At 40.6% G+C, this 20,590-nt stretch overlaps 1 protein-coding gene across 3 annotated transcripts in view; it reads left to right on the top strand.

The window, feature by feature from the left end:
- Window positions 1-20,590, top strand: part of LOC130561536 (protein phosphatase 1 regulatory subunit 29) — a 77,102-nt gene that overhangs the window by 15,134 nt on the left and 41,378 nt on the right. The window contains exons 1-2 of one of the 3 annotated variants that reach the window (XM_057345945.1): window positions 8,052-8,150; window positions 8,829-9,048. The exons of 1 other annotated variant lie outside the window; for it this stretch is intronic. The gene's annotated coding sequence lies outside the window, so the exon portion shown is untranslated. Of the gene's footprint in view, window positions 1-8,051; window positions 8,151-8,828; window positions 9,049-20,590 lie in introns of those variants that run through there. One more of the 3 variants, XM_057345944.1, reaches the window with a different exon arrangement.

Raw genomic sequence — 20,590 nt, 5'->3', positions numbered from 1 at the left:
GGAGGGGAGAGAGATTTAGTGAGACGAAGAGAGATGTGCAGAGATTCAGAGTTGAGTGAATCGGAGGGGGGAGGATGGAGGGGTTGGCTGCCTGATAAAGCTGTTCACACCCCACTGACTCACACACATCCCAGAGGCCACACGACCCTGTGCATGAAGACGTCAGAGCGCTTGGTGAGTGTGAGGGGAAAACAGCAGAAATGGACCACAAGAGTGAAGTATGCTTAAAAAAAGCAATGAGTGTCTGTAGAGAAGTATGGTCAAAAAATCAACCTACTGAACAACATACATCCTGTGTCTTCCATTGGCAGGACAAACAGACAATACAGGCTAAACCTATGCTATTGGTTGAACCAGTATTGTTGTGTTGGGCTGGTTGGGATTTTTGAAGGAACAGAGCAGTGTTTTAAAGGCACCGCAGAGTCACGCTGTTTACACTGTTCTGGGAAATCAGCCTACAAATGGCTTGCTTATAATTGTCACTGGCTATTAAACTGGAATCGCCAAAATAATTACACACTTTAGCTGTAAGTTTAATTGCTGCCTTAAATCTTTAAGTAAAACCAAAGTGGTGCCAAAGTTATAACCTGCAGCAAGAAGTTCACTGCATGCTTTCGACCATTTCGATTTAATTACTCATAAAGAAAATTGAGTGGGCAATGAGCAGAAATGACAGTAATTATTGTGACAAGTTAAATGCAAGGAAACAAAGAAACAGGATCCTGTTATAACAGGATGTTTTTTTTTACTGTGGATAATGGGGGGGGGTAATATTTTTGAATGATGTCTCAGGAATTCAGGGGCAGCACCTGATGTACCATTATCATTAGAAACCTTAAAGGAATAGTTCACCCAAAACATTTACAATTCTTGGTTTATTCACCCTCATGTTATTCCAAAAGTTTATGACTTTCTTCGGTGGAACACAAAAGAAGATATTTTGAGAAATGTCTCAGTGGTTTTGTCTCCATAAAATGGATGTCAGTGGGCTCAAATGTTGTCACCAGTGTTCAGTAGAATAACATGAAGGTATTTGTCTATTTGATTTAAGCAAGTATTAGGACATTAAAAAAAGGACAAACGGTATTTTTATATGGATTTTGCACCAAAAAGCTTTGCGATACTCTCTGCCCTATCATTTTATAGCGGTTGAGTTTAAGAACAGCTGGATGCCAATTTGCCCTCTCTGCCAAGGAGCCACGTGTCACTTTTTATTATTGCTTGCCCTGGGTGCAAGATGTTGGTGATTCTGATTGGCACACCTCCAAATAGCTTAAAAACCCTCCCAATATGTCACAGGTATTGGGGTGGATAATAGGGCTGTGTATTGGCAAGTGCCTCCCGATACGATACATATCACGATAGATGGGTCAAGATACAATATATTGATATGTATTTCAATACGATACACATTTGCAATATATTGCAATACTTTAAATAAAAAATGTAAAAAGTAGAGCTAGAAATACAACATGCTGTGCACCACCGGGGGTTTTCTGTAAGGATAAGTGTAAAAACATCCCTTACCTCTGCAGAGTGGCCATGATGTGAGATGCAAGGACCTTTAGATCAGAGGTTTGGGTTCTCAAACTGTGGATTGCGCCCCTCAAGTGGGTAGCACAGGGGAATAAGGTGGCTCACGCAAGTCACTTGGCTGTTGTGGTGCATTACAGTTAAAACAATGAACATGGGCAGTATAAAACCACTGATTCATCCGTGCTGTAAATGAGATGGTGTCACATCCGTGAAAGCACAATAAATGTCATTGTTACTTTTCTTAATAAACTTTCTGTCTAATGCACTGCAGTAGCCAAGTGACTTGTGTCATGACTTGCGAAGCTTACAAACAGCATTATTTTATATAACTCATTACTCCATTACGTATTTTGAAGACCAAAGCACACCCACACATCAGCTCTGAGAGCTCGAAGCGTTCTTATATTTTTCACCATGCTCGCTTCCACTTACTTTTGGCCGTATGTATATGACATAATTTAAAAAGAAATTATCGATACTAGAGGTATCGATACACTATCGAAAAAAAAAAATTGCGATAGTTACATGTATCGATATTTTTGCACAGCCCTAGTGGATACAACCCATAGTAAACAAGAGATCAGAAAGAGCATATGGAATTGGGGTTTACTGATTGTAATACTGATTGATACAGAGAGCAACCTCTTGATATCAAAAGTCCTCACTGCCTTACAGTAGATATGGGAATCTGGTTTGATGCAGGACAGGATGATGGAATCAGTTCAAGCATGGCAGAAGCCCACCTTCACAACAGAGTAAAACCCCCGCAAAGAGGTCAGAAAGAAAGTTGATAGACATTCAGTAGAAATACTATATGCAATACTGCTGTTTTTTTCCAGATGTCCTGTATATGTGCAATGATAAAATGACACAAGAACGTGTTCTGTGAAGTGAAAAGAATGCACTTATACAGTATAATATATCACTAGATGTGACTCTGTTTGATTTACTAAATAATTAATACCAATCAATTTTAATTAGTAGCTTCTGTTGATTAAAGTTTTTGAGTAAGCATTGTACATATCTGCTTTATGCCAAGAGAAAATAGAGGCATTGTTATTTCTTGGCCCAGATTCACGGATATTATTATCTCAAGTGTAATCTTGCATCCATTGTGAAAAAAAGCAGTGAACAGGTTAATATACAGACTTAAAGGGATAGTTCGCTCATAATTTACTCGCCCTTAAGTTGTTCCAAACTTGTATAAAGTTTGTTGTTCTTCTTAACACGAAATATATTTGGAAGGATGTTTGTAACCAAACAGTTCTGAGGCAGTATTGACTATCAAGGAGACAGTTGGAGGACAAAACTGCCCTTTTTACACTAATATGAAAATGCTAGTTTGTAAATGTGAATTGTAGAAGGGTAACACACTTCACATAATATCTTTCAGTGTCATAAAACAAATTGGACATCTAGAAAGAATATTGCATGTACACTTACATTTTATTTATTGCCTACTTCTTAAATTTAATATACTTGGTTTGAGTATTCCTATATGCATTTAGTGCAACAATTCTGGTCCTCTATTTTGATAAGCCAAGAAAAATTCCCAAATTTTGTGATATTTAGTATAAAACTACACAGAGATATCATATATAATTCTTAATGTGCTCTGACGTACCCCCTCAGGGTCTAATAAGGTGTTACTTTCCAAGAGGTCATGTTTTTCTTTATTGATTCTCTCTCTTTTCTCATGATAATATTTTGCTTTCCTCCTGCACCTTGTGTCTCAGGGAAACTGGCAGGGTTAATGCTGCAGGTAATGAGTCACCCTTATAGCAGAAGGCAACAGATCGAGTCCTGGGTGCAAAACTGGATAAATAAACAATGACTAAACATTTGCCACGTCACCCTGTGTATTGGAACGGTTTCAAACGTGACGTATGCATTTAGTGGCGAGATGATGTATGTTTTTAAAGACACCTGATGACTTGGGAACTTAGGGGCTCTGTGCTCACCAAGCAGATGGAAAGATACTGTTTTTCTCTCCTCTCTGCAGGGCGCACAGTTTGCTGCTAAAAACACCATCCCACTTTTTGTCTACAGTTTGTATCTCTTCATAATTAGCTTGTTTTTCTTTCATGCATGTTACTGCAGACCGATAATGTGCTCTTATTTCTTTAACATTTAAATCAAACACAGCATGCACATTTTAATGTATAATTTTTATATACTGAATTTGTATATTTCGCAATAAATACTGTATGTATTCTCATGTTAAATATTATGTTAAAATATTTTTATTTTACAGTATAGTGGATTCTGCTGGAAACTTTTGCATGCGAGTCCTGTCTTCTTTACGCAAGGGATAATCCACAGCTACCCGTGCGTTAAAGGGTTTTAATGCACACCTTACAGCCAATCAGAATTGAGTATTCAAACAGACCATGGTATAACTTTATATAGGCTTTTAGCATTTAGTCTGTTAGTTTGTTTGAGTCGTACATGGATAAAATGGACATTCATTTCCAGCTCACAGTGTCTAACAACCACTGTCTTGCATGAAGTAATGAAAATATTACTGCAGGAGCCTGCTGTTTATGTGAGAAGGGTGAATGAGTTAAAATAACAGCTGTGTTGTAACTTGTTAAATATACACAGGGCACATCAATCACTTCAACAGCTGCTGCAAAAGATGCTTGCAAAAGATGCAAAAGGAACAGTCATTAGCTTCTATGAACATAGTGAAATTGCATTTTGTTCTGCTGAGAATTCGCACAATAATAGCCAATTAGTCTAGGGGGTTTCTGGGTCAGAAACACTGTTCCTTGCTTTAATAAGATATTGATAGACTGATGAGACACCAGACAGAACCTGCCTTTCGAAACCGATGTATGTTTTCGCGACCAAAAACCACTACTGTGATTCTGTCATGTGAACACCATAAAAATACTTTTTTTAAACATTTGGGTTAAAGAAAAGTATTGTTAAAAACCATCTAAAACACTGTGCCATGTGTCTACATTTGGTCAGTCCAATTGAGTTACACAAGGGGGCATCCCTGTTGAAAAAAACAGCATATGCTGGGTTAGGTATGTTTTGATGCTGGTTTGACCATCTTAAACCAGCACATGACCAGCTAAGGACCAGCACATCACCAGCTTAAACCACCACATGACCAGCTTAAACCAGCACAAACCAGCATCAAAACATACCAAACCAGCATATGCAGTTTTTTTCAACAGGGATAGCAGCTACAAAAGGGGACACACACATAAGCATTTTATGCAATCACCATAATGTCTCATGGACCTCAGCTATTGAAAGCCCACAAGATCACATGTGCACACCAGGCTCTCTGTCTGGTAAAGGATATAAGCTACTAAGGTTGTTTTGAGACTGGGCATGTTTGCTGCGGCCCGAACCCACTCAGCATGATTTAATTGAACCCTAGTGTGTTTGAATGAGGGGCAATATATTGTGTTTTTTATTCCCATTCCGAAACAAACTGCAAGTGTGAACTCCACCTAAACCAGGATTGCAAGTGGAGCCCTTACAAAATATAGGTCCATGACACCCCTGATTGAGACCAAACAGTGTAGAGCCTGACAGCAGTAGGTGGTGTAATGATATGTAAGCCTTAGGCAGACTGGGACCTTATCGATATTAATTGATCTGAGAAAAAGAAATTAGCCCAATTAGATGAATGGTATAATTCATTTAAATGACGATTTGACCCCAAAGGGAATTTTGTCCATTCTGAGTCTTGGTTATGAGCCCTTCACAGACAAACCCAGATATCACAGCCGATCTCATCACAGGAATCCTGCATGACATCACAACCTCAGACGGGGGTTAAAGTACTCAACAAAATGATCTGTATAAAGAACTATCTGATCTGTTTATTGCCCAGGCCAACAGCAGTATCTGATCCACAGCACTACAGATGTACTCATGGTCATTTGAACACCAAGGCCCTTTTAACACTTACAAGATGTGGCTTTCTGTGGTTGAATCTGTGCACTGCGGCCAAAAAAAGTACTCTCAACATGGTTCCCAGAAGACCAGGTGAACAAAATGGTACAGAATAGAAGCGAAGGGGGCCGCAGGTTACCAGACACAAGTTAGAGGCCAAAACCAAGTTCACGCTATTAGAAATAACCATACCCGAGCTCCAGTCTGGACATTTGATTTGCCTGAAAATCACAGATTGTCTGAAGTTATTTTGCTTGTGGCTAGCAGAAGGCCAGCACACACATCAGGACTCAGACGGGAAGTCAAATCTGTAATAACAAACAGCTTCAGGAATGCAACAGAGCGGCGGTTCCCAGAGTATATTATTGTTTATCACCGAGACCTTGGCCAAGAGCTGTCTTATACCGTTTATTTACTGTGATATGGTGTCAGCCGCAGTACCACTAGGTATGCAGGTTGAAGGTGTGTGTGTGTGTGTGTCATAACAATACCACCTCTGAGCTGCATAGTACGCTGTGCGGGTTCAAATGTCCTTGTAGATGAATTTATGGATTAGTGTGTTAGACATCTGCAGACCGACTGACAAACTCTCCTCCCTTTTAAGTGCCACTGTGAGAAAAGCTCATTAACTCCCTGCGCCATGGATGAAGAGAAACAGAGCGAGTTGAGACGAAAATGAACATGATGATGTAGAAATAGATAACTCAAATATGATGTAAAAGCAGAGAGGCAGAGAGTGACAGGTTTAGAAAGAGTGAGGTAGGATAAGGCCAAAAACGTAAAAAGGCCAACGTTGAATAACAGAGGCAGGAGGAGGTGTGGAAGAGAAGGATGAAGAAGGGAGAGAAAGTGTCTGTTGCCAGGGACAACAGCATAATAGAGAGCATTCCTCCTACACAACCTCTGCCTTGTTTTACTCCTCCTCCACTGTGGCCTGATTCTATCTCTTTCTCCATTTACCTGCCTTAAGTCATGTATGATGTGGACCTCTCTCTCTCTCTCTGAGTCAACAAAGCTTTATTTGCATGATTCTGTCATCATTTATTCACCCGCATGTCGCTCCAAACCTGACTACATTTCTTTTTATCAAGTACTATAAGAAATGTTAGGGAGAATGGTTGTTTTTGTACAGGCCACTGTTTTCTGTACAAAGTAAATGATGATCAGGAGCTGCCAATCATCTCCAAAAATGTCAAAAGTATCAAAATAGTCATGCCACATTGCAAGTCTTCTAAAATCATACAATACAGAAGACATTATTCACTGAAATTCTTTCTATACAATATACAGAATACTCCACATATGTGACCCTGGATACTGGATTAACCTGAAGGTGTATGTTTCAGTGTTTGAAATGACTTGTGTGGACAAAAATAGAATTGTGCCAACATCATAATTTCTTTCTAGAAAACTACATTTTTATTAAAAAATATATTTTTGAAATGGATTTCTTGGACAAAATAATGAATAAAAAGCAGCCAATAAGAGTCCAGCATAGAACTGGAAACTCCTTCAATACTGTTGAATGCTTTTAGTCACAACATAATTCCCACAGTTACAACTATTCCATGGTTTTGATGAGCTTACTATTATTCTAAAATTCGGAAAAAAATATAAATAAAGAATGAGTGAGTGATCCCAAATTTTTGACCGGTAGTGTTATCCACATATAGTCTCTTTTTCTTCTGCTTCTCCTCCTGCTCTCGTATCCTTACATACTGAACTTCAAAATAAAGGGGCTACAAGAGGTTCTTCACAGCGATGCCATTTTTAGTTTCCCAAAGTTTATGATGTAAAGGACTCTTTTCGACTACAAAGAATATATTTATTCTTTAACCATTCAACAAAAAATAGTTCTTCTATTACCTCCTCATCCCTTCTCCTCCAGTCTCCAGATCTTTACTCCCCCACCCCTCCCTTTCGAAGCACCATGGTGGCTGCACAGAACTAATATGCCGTCATGTTTTCGCTTCTTTGCTGAAGAACATAACTTATTTACGAAACTCAATTTGTAGAGCAGTGTGTCTGTTTAGGGCTACTGTAGAAACAACATGACGAATTCCATGGAACGGGACCCGCGGCGTATAGAAATAGCTCATAATAAGGCCATAAAAATTGAATGCTTCATGAAGACATAGTTATGTATATTATATTGCATTTCTGTCAATAAATGCTTTATTTTGTACATTTAAGTAAAGGTATAGTTACTAAACAAGAATTCACAACGTTACTAAAGACGGGGTCAATATAACTGGCAACAAACGGGGTCATAAATGACAAACAATTCAACCAAATTATTAATGTCTTGGGAAGTGGAGTAATGGATCACAAAGTCTTTACTGTATGCTTATAAGAACTAAAAATGTAATTCAACCCACCTGCAGAATAGATGTGCTTGTTAACTCGCGTTTGTTCGGGTGGCAGATATGCTACATTGTTTCCAGCAGAGAAGTACAGTATATATTGCGTTTGAGTACTCGGATAGTGACAACATGAAATGATTGATAGATAACATAAAAAACAGTCTGAGTTTGTTTAAAAATGTATTAACCAAATTAAACCCGACTGAAATAAAGTATACTGTGATGTTTCAGAGGTACCTGGATCACACGCGGCCGCTGACTGTCAGTACAGAACTGAAGAGGCCTCAGCGCATGCACAGGACGCGATCTCCTCAAACGGCTGGAATTTTTAATGTAACTATTTTTACTTTACTCGTCGTACTGAAGTGTCCCATACGCGTTTGAAAATGCACGTGCGATTAGAAAAATCACCGCCAAACAGCATCGCAAAAACGATGTGCAAGGTTAATAATTACGGTAATCCACAAGGGCAAAAAACGCGTTTTCCGAGCTTGTCCGGCAGGAGAGTCTTCACGTTATGACAAATGAAGCGATATGTGTTGTTTTCCCCTTTTTTGTGTCATTTTTAAATGATGTATTGTAATAAATATGTGCTACGCTATAAGAACGAGTGGACATAGTCGAACGCTTCCCTTGTTTCAATCGTCAAAGAAGCCCTACGTCTATTAATGATACGTATTATTAACATCATTTTATCTAGAATAAATAAGCATTACCTCTTTTTTACTGTGCTGTTGTATATTCCTTACACATCACATTGATGATTTGTGACTGTTAGCAGTTCTGCTCTGTTTTTCTATCTTTTTGATTTCCACTTCCTCCTCTTTTCCTCTCTTATCTCTTCCTCTGATGTCACTTACTGGCAGTCTATGTCAAGTCTGCCACCTTATTTAGATTCAGGCTAATTAGGAAAGCCAAGTGGGTTTTGCAGCACTGCAAACAACATTATTCTGAAGTAATGCCAGCTCTATAACCACCCCTCTCTCTCTCTCTCTGCCATCATCTCTGCAGCTCAGAGCTCATCATTTCCCAGCCCCTTTTCCCTGCGACAAGTGAATTTCAAGCAAGGCTTAAATACTGCAGCATCAGGACGCTTATGTGTGAAGTCTGCAGTCACAGTCACATCTGGTTCAGCAATCACACCTGATCCACAGCAGAATCTGGCCTGTGGAAGAGAAGGAGAAAACACTGCCAATATCTCCTTGAGCTAAACAGAACGGAGTAACACCAGGTATGAAGTGACATACACATTTACAGAACTGTGTCTTTCATCTCTGTGTCAAATCTGCTTGAAGAAAGTCGAGTTTTAAGAAGATCTTAATGCATTAAAGAGAAACTATATTGTATATTCTAGTGTAGTACTTCTCTCTCAGTGGGAGTAAGGGACGCCATGTGTGGTGAGACAAATTTTTAAAAGTTCATAGTACAAGGTCCATCACAGCGGCAGGTATACATATTTACATAAAACAACTCAAATGCAAGATCATGTGGTTTGTTATTGGCCATGATGCTTGTATATAAGGCTACAGTTAGTCCTGTGAAATAGCTGTATGGGACTGGTTACTGGCTGTTATTTGGTGGGGGGGAATTCACTACACAAGAAGAATTTGTTCTCAGTTCTCAACCAGGGTAAATCCTGCACCAGGCTGACAGGCACAGTACATTGTGTTTTTGTAAATGAAGACGGACCCGTCATACTTTTCCTGCTCTGTCTTACACCCTTACACACACATACACACTAAATCATAAAATAAAAGTACTTAAAAACAGTCACACAAAACATGGAAAACAATGAACAAAACTTTTTATGTTCTCTCAGCTGTGTCTAGTAAGAAGTACAGTGGGTTTACAAGCAGAGTCTCACCGATGAATTCCGCTCTTTTTAACACTAAAATGAAATGTTTAAATGGCCTTGCTCGCTTCCTTGAAAGGTCCCACTCACTCATGCTTACTGCAGCCAATTCAGTGGCAGCAAGTGGCTTTAATGAGTCTGCACGACTGAAACTCAACGGTGACCCTCTTTACCCCCTCAGAGGCTGTAATGAAGACCGTCGTTACGCGCCCGCAAATGCCACGCTGTGCTTTCTCTATTCTCTCATAACAAATACTTTATGGCTCAGCGTTTACTGCTGGAGTAAGGGAGAACACAGATAATTAGATATCAACTGTTGGAAAGAAAATTGAGAAGATCGCTGTAATATCTTGATTGTATTTACTAGATGGCAGTAAGATTGGATTGAGAGCGAATGGAGACCTTTACAGTTTATATTTATGTATTTGGCAGATGCTTTTCAAACCTCCAACCCTGAGCTGAACACTTATGTTTGACTTTTGCAAGGGTCTCCGGCTTTTCAGATTGTTGTCTTGTGGGAAAAAAGCCTTGAAATCCTCAATGACGATCTCTGTGCTCAAGAAATTTCAGGAAAAACGTCTGAGAATGCTGTGAATTTTCTATGTGTATATAGTATCTATATTGGTGTGTGTGGGTGTAAGACAGAACAGGAAAAGCATGACTGTATGTATAAATACCACTATCTACTATATAGCCATGAAAAAAATCAATTTCGAAATGATTTAAAGTTTTTCTGAATTTACTATTTATAGGTATGTGTTTGGGTAAAATTTTCACTTTTTGTTTCATTCTTTGAACTACTAATAATATTTCTCCCAATTTTCAAAGAAAAAGATTGTTTCTATTTGCATTTATTTGCAGAAAATGAAAACTGGAGAAACAGGTCAAAATAACAGAAAAGATGCTCTGTATTTATTCAGACCTGAAATACTGCAAAGAAAACAAGTCCATACTCTCTTTTAAGCAATGCAACAGTAATATGCATTTAGGGAAAGTTCAAAAAATATTTTCATGTGATAACCTGGATATTTATCACAGTTGTCATGTGTCTTGTCATGCTGTCAGGCTTTTACATTGCGGTTGGATGACTTTAAAAAAGGTAAAATTGCAGAATATAATGCAGTTAAAAGACATAAGGCTGATTCACCAAAAAAAGTAGAGAAAGAGGATTGTGTGATACGTGTGTAGTTGGTGTGTGTTTAGGGACACAGGTGACCTTCCGCGGTTTGTGAGGGCTCATCTGCTGATCGTTCCCCTGGCTATATCACCGTGAGGGGGGGGCATACTTACATTGCGTGAGGTGTCTCTCCCTGCTCGGCCCATGAGAGGTGATTTTGTGTGTGTATGTGTGAAATGGCTATTCTGCAGTGACTGCTGTGGCAATCTGTTGACAGTAAAGGTCGGTCATGTGGAGCACATTAAGCCAAGACCTTTAGGGAGAGCCACATATAAACCCACGCACACAAAAAATGTAATGAGTAAAAAATAACAGCGTGTACGCGGTCCTGTTTGTCATGTGAGAGAAGTGACTGTACCGTTTGAGAAGTGCATAATGGTTGCCTCTCCACCCACAGCAATTAAAACGGAAACTCTATTATTACCACTGACAACAGCGCTTGAGAGGACCGTTTTCACGTCGATGCTACACGCGATGACAAGAGCTTCTGTTCCATCCCTCCTTCCTTCCCTCCAGGGCTGGGAGGCAGCTAAGTCTCCTCAAATGTTTCTCGAGAAGGTTCATGAAACATTGTAATACTTTAGCATTTTATTCACAATTTAATTCAGATGTTGTGGACATACCCTTTGTGTGTATCAATAGCATTTGTACACTAAAACAATGTAGACAGCGTGCATAGACACTCCCCGTTGACTGTTTAATTCTGTTGTGATTTGAGTTTTTAAGGGGATTTTGATGCTGGACTTACGTTTTATTTGTCTGAGAGAAGGTTTGTGTCATTTGGGTCTGTGCATGCTCAGAGATATTGTCTCTCAGTGGGGGTCAGTGGGGGACACTGCATGTGATGAGATGCTGTCAGCTAAATCGCATTGTGTTTCTGTCGGCTGCCTGATCCAATGGGCCCTTATTATAAGAACATTATGGTGCACTTTTAGCCTCTCTAATACATTAATAGGTTTCATTCTTTTGCTCTACAGGACGTGCTTTCAGTAAAGCCTGATGTAATTTCTATGTGTGTTGGGATCTGAATGGTGTTATTTTACAGGAAATCTTCTGCCCAGCCTGCTGTAAAATAATTCAAATCACTTTATTGTCATTTGCATTATGCTTTCAGCAGATGCTTTTATCTAAAGTGACTTCTAATGCTTTCATACATTTTATATGTTTGTTCCCTGGGATGACCATGGCAAGTTTTATAGTAATGTTTTTGTGGTGTTTTATAATATTATGTAGGATAGTGTTACACAGTATTTATTTATGCGTTTTATTTCCTAAATATATTTTTATATAAAGAATGAACCTATTTGAGTCATTCTGTGCTCTCTCTTAAAAGAAAAGACTGCAGTTGGGTTCTAATGAAAGTATCGATCAGATTCCTCCCAAACCATTGAGGTAGATTGGGTTTGTTTGGTAGATAGTCGCAGCTCTTGGTTTTTCATTTCAGACTGTTTTAAAATGAGCCTGTTGGTCTAGTTATGGTACAAACCGGTCCACAGCGCTGTGCTGTCATGAAGTCTTATAGTATGTGAGTCACATCGGCAGGTAGATTTAGTTAAGACCGCATTTGTCTTTTTTTTTGTCTTATTTTCATTGCAAGTAAGTAAAAAGGCTGGGTTTTATTGATATACATTAGATTAGAAGATGCATCTGTACACTGTAGGAATTCAAGGGAACATGATCCATTAAGATTTGAGTGTTGTCAACAATCTAAAATTATTCCCAGAGACTCTAATCTTGTTTACCTGAATCTGTTCATTCATTAAAGTGCAAAATGTCTCATTCAGCCAATAAATTCTTGACAGAAGTTTTATTTGTCATTATATTTTTTGTATGGTTTTGTACAATGTTTTAGTCGGTAAATGTAATTTTTGCTATGAGCCATAAGATACAGTACATGTGCGATAGTCTTATATACAGTAGTTGCACATAGATCTCAGTATGTAACTTATTGCCCAATAATAATCCTATAAACTATCTTTTATTCATGTGGCACTGTGTGTCTGAACAAATTGTTCAGACAGTTCTGTTGTTGTTGGTCTAATATGTTCAAAACTCAAAAAGCTAATTTTATAGATTAAAATATATTTATTTCTATGGTGTGCACTGTGCAATGTTAAAGTCATAATTGTTGATCTGATGGTTTCAGGTCCACAAACTGCATGTAAAAGTGGCCCAAAGGGCTTTTAAAGGCCAGGATTTGGTGTTTACACCGCTCAGAAAAAAAAATATTTGGGCAAATTGACCCTTCGCAAGCAGTTTGATTGACAAGCGATCTGACTAATCATAATGCCGATATTATGTGCCCCCCGTGACAAACAAACCAGTCCAACAAGCCTGGGGTATGTTCACGCTCAAACCGGTGCACAACGTTTTGCTACGGTTTCCGAGTTGAACGACACGTTTCCTGGAAACGGTTTTCAACGGTGTGCAACAGGGTTTGAGATACGTTTTCTCTTGTTTGGTGGCTGTGTCAAGAATGTCAGCCCAATCAGCAGCAACATGTATATAACCCTCGCGGTGTTAAAGGGACAGCTCGCACAATGGGTCCAAGTAAAGTCGTTTAAATGTGTCCGCTGCAGCTCGGTATACGCAACAATTGAAGATTAGATGAGATGTATTTTGCAGTATTCAACACGTATTTATACCGATTTCATCAGGCTCTGAAAATTCTTCAAAAACAACACTAAAAATGGCCTTCTCAGCTGCCATAGTTCAACTCTTGCGTCATCACAACAGGGTGTTCAACCGCACCACAGTTTCCGTTTAAAAAACGTTTTGCAACTTTTTGTCGGGGCTGAACGCAGCCCAGGTGTAGTAGAGCTTTGGTGATTAATATGAAAAAATAGCTTTTAAATTATTGTAATAGTAAACAGAGAGATATATACCCAGCTTTAATGGATGTTCACACTATAACGATAAACAATAACTAAGTTATAAAGTCTTTCTAGATGAAAGAGAATAGCAGAGTTCACATCAAATCTATACCAATACAGATATGAGACACGATATTGTTGGAATCATTAATGTATGAATTGCGTTCGGGAAGTGGTTTTTTAAAGGTGCAGTGAACTGGCCGTTTTTATTGTTTTATACTATTGTCTGATGTCTACTTATGACGTTCGCGTGGTTTTTACATTCGAAAACATCAAAATCAATAAGTAATAGGCTATTTTCTACCCTGGTTTTGAGGCCGGCTGGAGAAACGCTCGGTTTTTAAGGGCGGGCTGCATAGAAGACTTGGAAGTAAACGCCCACTGCTATGATTAGATAGCAGCTTGCGTAATTTACTTAGTTGGAGCCTTCTGTGAATTTGGTTAGACACGTAACAATTTTACTCAAATTTACGGACTTATTTCCCGGATGTGATGTCAAGGCTTTGCGTATAGTTTGTATAGCCTATAGTTGTATGGTGTTTAGTGATATAAGACCGTACATGTCAGTATTTAAGACCCGCGAACCGGACGGAAGATCACCACGATCGCGGGTCTCAAATGTTATAGTTTTCATGATAAATAAACAAACGGTAGACTCCCGGCCAAAACGATAGTGTTGGCAGATATGGATATGACCTAGGACCAGAAATAATATTAAAACACTTCAAAATAGCCTCCATTATTCGCAAACGGTAGATAAAACCTTGAAAAATGATATATGAGGCCGCCAAATCACAGAGATGCCGATTACAATTATTACAAATGACTAGTGTCATGGCTCTGCTTCCTTAGTCATGTTTTTCTTGGTCCTGTAGCAGAGCCATGACAAAGTCTTTGGTTATGTGTGGAGAGAAACATATTATTGTCCGTTTGACAATGATATACGTTCTCTCCAGTGTCTTGTCATTGACCCCATTCCTCTCGTTTCCTCGTTATCTTTCCCTGAGTGTTTAATGTCCCACACCTGCCCCATGTCGTTATCCCTCGTTTGTCTTCCCTATATATACCCTCTTGTTTCTTTGTCCTGTGCTCTTGTATTGCGTGTGCTGCGTTGTGTTGGATGGTGTTCGTGTTCGTGTTCGTGTTCGTGTTCGTGTTCGTGTTCGTGTTCGTGTTCGTGTTCGTGTTCGTGTTCGTGTTCGTGTTCGTGTTCGTGCGTTTACCCGTGTTCCTGATCATGTTTTGTGAGTTTTGTGCCTGATTTTATTTAAGACGTTTGGTCGTGTCCTTGAGTTTAGTTATTTGTCTTGTTTTCATTTTGCCCCCTCGTGGGAAGTCTTTTGTTTTATATTTATTCCTTAGTTCTGTTTTCCCCCATTGTGGGTGTTTTTTGTTCTGTTTTGTTGTTAAATAAATATATCTGTTAACCCCTTCACTGCCTGCCTGTGCTTGGGTTCTTCTGCCATCGTTCTTGACAGAATACAGAGCCAACTACAACTCATAGGCAGCATGGGCACGAGACGGTCCACCAGGCTCGCCTCCTCTGCGGCATTCGTCAGGGGAACGTCGACATCGAGGACTATCTGTATAGGTTCCTGGATGCCGCAGAGGAGGATGTCTTCGGGGAGGAGGAGGTGGCGGTGCTTTTTAATGCCGGTCTCAGGGCCCCCGTCGCAGGGCGGAGATGCGGTCGTTGAGACCGCTGGACTTCAATGTCGTGTGGCGGTACGTCATGAACCGACCGGAGTCCAGGGTCTAACACGACACTACCACCCATCTCCGCTGGCCGTGCATACAGGAGGGTCAGACCCTGCAGATCGGGGTTTTAGGCATGCCAACTCTCCTCAACCCCCTGCAGCCTCGCCACCAGTACAGCCTATGGTGGCAAGCGCGGGGAGACTGTGAGTCCTGGGGAGCCACCTCCGAGGAGTCCAGCCGGAGCCAGCCGTCCCGTACCTCCTTCTCTTACGCCGACCACCAGCGCGGGTGGCTCGGCGGAAGAAGAAGAGGCACGGCGGCAGCGTCGGGCTCCGTACCCAGCCGGTGCAGCAGCCGGCGTCGTCCGGTGCAGCCTGGCGTCCAGTCCGGTGCATGCCGGCGTTCCCAGTCCGGTGATCCAGCCGGCGTCCAGTCCGGTGCAGCCGGCGTCCAGTGCCGGTGCCAGCCGGTCAGCTCCAGTCCGGTGCAGCCGGCTGTCCGAGTCCATGTGTCAGTCTGTGTCTAGTCTTGTGTCTAGTCTTGTGTCCAGTCTGTGTCCAGTCTGTGTCCTAGTCTTCGTGTCCAGTCCGTCCGTGATCTCAGCCGTGTCCAGCCGGTCGTCAGTCGTGCCATTATCCGGTGTGCCGGCTCCAGTCCGGTGATCCAGCCGGCGTCCAGTCCGGTGATCCAGCCGGCGTCCAGGGCCAGGGTGATCCAGCCGGCGTCCAGTCTTCGTGTCCAGTCCTGGTCCTAGTCGTGTCCAGTCCGGTCCTAGTCTGGTGTCCAGTCCGGTCCTAGTCTTGCTGTCCAGTCCGGTGACCCAGCCGGCGTCCAGTCCGGTGAGCCAGCCGGCGTCCAGTCCGGTGAGCCAGCCGGCGTCCAGTCCGGTGATCCAGCCGGCGTCCAGTCCGGTGATCCAGCCGGCGTCCAGTCCGGTGATCCAGCCGGCGTCAAACCATGTCGAGCCGGCCTTCCAGCCGGCGTCAAGCCATTTTCTTGGTCCTGTAGCAGAGCCATGACAAAGTCTTTGGTTATGTGTGGAGAGAAACATATTATTGTCCGTTTGACAATAATATACGTTCTCTCCAGTGTCTTGTCATTGGCCCCATTCCTCTCGTTTCCTCGTTATCTTTCCCTGAGTGTTTAATGTCCCACACCTGCCCCATGTCGTTATCCCTCGTTTGTCTTCCCTATATATACCCTCTTGTTTCTTTGTCCTGTGCTCTTGTATTGCGTGTGCTGCGTTGTGTTGGATGGTGTTCGTGTTCGTGTTCGTGTTCGTGTTCGTGTTCGTGTTCGTGTTCGTGTTCGTGTTCGTGTTCGTGTTCGTGTTCGTGTTCGTGTTCGTGCGTTTACCCGTGTTCCTGATCATGTTTTGTGAGTTTTGTGCCTGATTTTATTTAAGACGTTTGGTCGTGTCCTTGAGTTTAGTTATTTGTCTTGTTTTCATTTTGCCCCCTCGTGGGAAGTCTTTTGTTTTATATTTATTCCTTAGTTCTGTTTTCCCCCATTGTGGGTGTTTTTTGTTCTGTTTTGTTGTTAAATAAATATATCTGTTAACCCCTTCACTGCCGTTGCCTGCATTTGGGTTCTTCCACGCCCTGATCGTGACAACTAGAGGTCCCCAGGTAATACTATCAGGGCATATCAAGCGATCTCTAACAAAGCAATAGTGACGCATAGTACAAATAAGTTTTACTCACATAAGCAGTATTGCTGCGCCATTCCTATCGGATCCAATATTGACGGCACAGCACTGCTTTTTAATTTTAGTCTCTCCGCAAAACCAAGCGTCGACCTGTGACTTGTTTAAGGAATCCGCGTTGAAATGAAGCGAACAAACGCTCAATGTTTTCCCCACGTGAGCTGGAACATCTTTAAAAATTAACTTCAACCACTCATTCCTACTGTCGGAATCCGAAGGAATGTTATACAGCGACTGTGTTCTTCCACAACCAGGCACTGCACCATATTTTGCGATCTTTAACGGCATGATGCTTACACTCGCTCTATCTGGTTCCGTGCAGCTTGTGTTCAGTACTGTTATGCGCGAACCAGTGGGCAGGGCTCGAGAAGTAGGCGTTGATATTCTTCTGTGGAGGCGGTGTTTAACCTATCATCGATAGGCGCATTCCAGGACCTGTCGTTCGCTGAGCCTCGTGTCAATAACAGTTGTTATTTCAGTAACAAGGGCGTTTTCAGGTCTGACACTTACAGGATGTTCGCTTGAATATGATTCCCTCTTATATAACAAAAGCTCGGGTTAAAATTGTGGTCCTAGTTCACTGCACCTTTAAGTCTGATATAATACTTATTGATATATTACTTACTTGCATATTACAAGTATGAGCAAGCTGGCAAGATATGCTTTGCGTCCCTATGATGTGATGAGCGCACCTTCAGCCTTCAGAGAGCAGCATTTGCAGTGACATTTTAAAGGAAAGACGATTTCAGCAATGAAGTCGTAAAGCAACAGCTGTACTGTGTTTGTTGTATTTAACACAAATAAAGATGAAGACACTCATGGACTGTTATTCTTTTCTGTACTAAACTAATGTTTAAGTGGTTACTTTCGTTTTCACAAAGCAGGATCACGGCTGGCCATATCTCTGTCCGAAGTTACTCTCTCTCTCTACAATTGTAATTACTTCAAATTTTGGAGTAAATATAAACACTTATTACACGGCTCGTTGGAATACTTGATTCTGATTGGGTCAGATTAGCTATACATCCATTTGTATGACTGTAGTAGCCTCTGGCATCGTGCAAGTTTATAATTAACGCAACTTTATTGTCTGCTGGTGTGGACGCAAATATAGGTATAATTATTGTTAGTTATCTCAAATCCTGAATGTATCTCTTGAATGCATATTGCAGATGTCATTTTTCAAGAAATTCTTCACTATTTCCCCAGGGACTGCAGAAATTTACATTGGGAGAGAATGGCTGATACATAAAGCTTGTTGGACATAGCAAGATGAACGAAGGGAGGCAGGGTTTTGCGAAGGGTCAATTCCACCAGTAGTGTAAATGCAGATGTTAAAATGATGATCTTACAGGAAACGGTCAAATAATGAATTGTGAAATTTGTTTGTAATGAATATCAAACACATATTTATCTAAAAGTGTTGACACATATTAAGTGCCAGGCAAGTAGCAGAACATTAAAACTAAATTCCATGTGAATAACAATAAACATGTTGAACAGATTCATCCAAAATAGCTTGAAACAGAAACCTTCTGTAGAAAAAAATATTTTTGGTTTTGTAGGATATTTCGTACGAGTATCTGAGAATCAATGAAAAGACGGGGCATTCAGTTCACTAGAGCACCATTTGTATGTGAAAGAAATGTCTGAAAATCTGCTCCTCTTCATAAAGGAAGTGTCTTGACTGTCAGATTTCAGTGTGTGGCCGTCTGTGGTTAATAGACATGTGTGATTGAGCTTGGGAGCCTGTGTCAGGCCATAATAGCTGACCGGTTGTTCAGAAATGAGCCGTGAAAACTAGTCCTGTTTAGAAACTTCCCTGTTGGGCCTGCCAATGTTAACACATTACTTACTGTGTATAGATTTCGCATTTAAAGGGGCTGTTCCTCGTGATTCCAATTTTCAAACTTCATGTGTAATGTTGCTGTTAGACACACACATACCTCTAAAACACTTCATTGAAATGTCCTTTGAAGTCCTGCTTGCAAATGTCTCCTGGTCAATGTACTTGTTTTATTATCCAAACATAACAATCAAAGCTTCGAAAACAGCCAAAGAACAGCCGCTTTAAGTCATACTGGACCCCCAATTTCCCTCATGTCATATAGACCCCCTCCCCCAATTTTTCTGTACTTTGTAAAGTTTGTGTAGTGACAATCTAGAATCTTACATTTTGAGATCTGGTGTACGGTATACGTAGTGCTTTACTTCAGCTAGCATTACTCTTTAGGATTATTCATGTCATCATTTCTGTACATTTTAAAGAGATAGTTCACCCAAAAATGAAAATGCTGTCATGAATTGAATTAGTCACTCTCTAGTTGTTCCAAACCTGTATACATTTCTTTGTTTGGTTGAATATAGAGAAAGATATTCGGATGAATGCTTGTAACCAAACAGTTCTTGGACCACATTGACTACCATAGTAGGAATAAAAACTTGAAGAATGTAAGACAGCAAACTCTTAAAAATAAAGGTGCTTAAATGTTCTTCACAGCAATGCCATAGAAGAATCATTTTTGGTTCTACAAAGAACCCTTCAGTCAAAGGTTTCTTACTTTTCTATCTGAAGAACCTTTTGTTTGCCACAAAGAACCTTTTGTAAAACAGAAAGGTTCTTCAGATGTTAAAAGTTCTTTAACCAAAAAGTCCTTCTATGACATCGACATTGTGTATGGTAGTCAATGGGGTTCAAGGACTGTTTAACATTTTTGGGTGAACTATCCCTTTAAGCTATTATTGCAAATAAAAAGCATCAATTTTTTAAATAGTAAATACTTTTTTTACTGATATTTCAATGATTGTCACGTCGCACAGCGTGGACTGACAAATTGCTTGTTGCCGGAACCCTGGGTTAAGACATGGTATTACAGCATGTGGTATCTCTCTTTGTCAAAGCATGAGATTAAACGAAAATCCAAGGCTTTGGTTTGGGCTGCAAAGAACTGCCAGAAGAATGACATTAATTCTTTATCCTCACATGTGTACCCTTGGTCTTATATTATTCGTCAATCCACAAGCAGATGGCCTTGAATTTTAGAAAGAGCTTGTTTTGGTGAGGATGATAGATAATGTACACAACACATGGCTCGGTGATAGAGGGAATAGATGTATATCTGTATTGAATTTACCGGGTGACAGAGTGAACAGCAGTTTCCACTTTGATGCTGTTGTGAAAGATGTTGGGTCCAAAAAGTCACTAAACGGCTATATAGATTGTCATTTTGTAAATCAGCGAGTCCGTATAGACTGTGTAAGGAACAGACAGTGTGCAAACACACACACAGTTTTTGGGGCGTGTGTAAACTGTGCCGTTCATACTGTCAGCTGCTCCACATGGTAGGTGACAGGCAGGCAAGGAGGAGTGTTGTGTAATTAAATCGACATGACAGGACACGCGAGAAGAGAAGGTCAAACGAACTCAAAGGTCTACGCAGGGTTTTGGAGAAAATGAATGTGAGAGAT

Source organism: Triplophysa rosa, linkage group LG11 (assembly GCF_024868665.1).
Source record: "Triplophysa rosa linkage group LG11, Trosa_1v2, whole genome shotgun sequence".
Classification (NCBI taxonomy): Eukaryota; Metazoa; Chordata; class Actinopteri; order Cypriniformes; family Nemacheilidae; genus Triplophysa; species Triplophysa rosa.
This window is presented reverse-complemented; position numbering and strand designations above follow the sequence as displayed.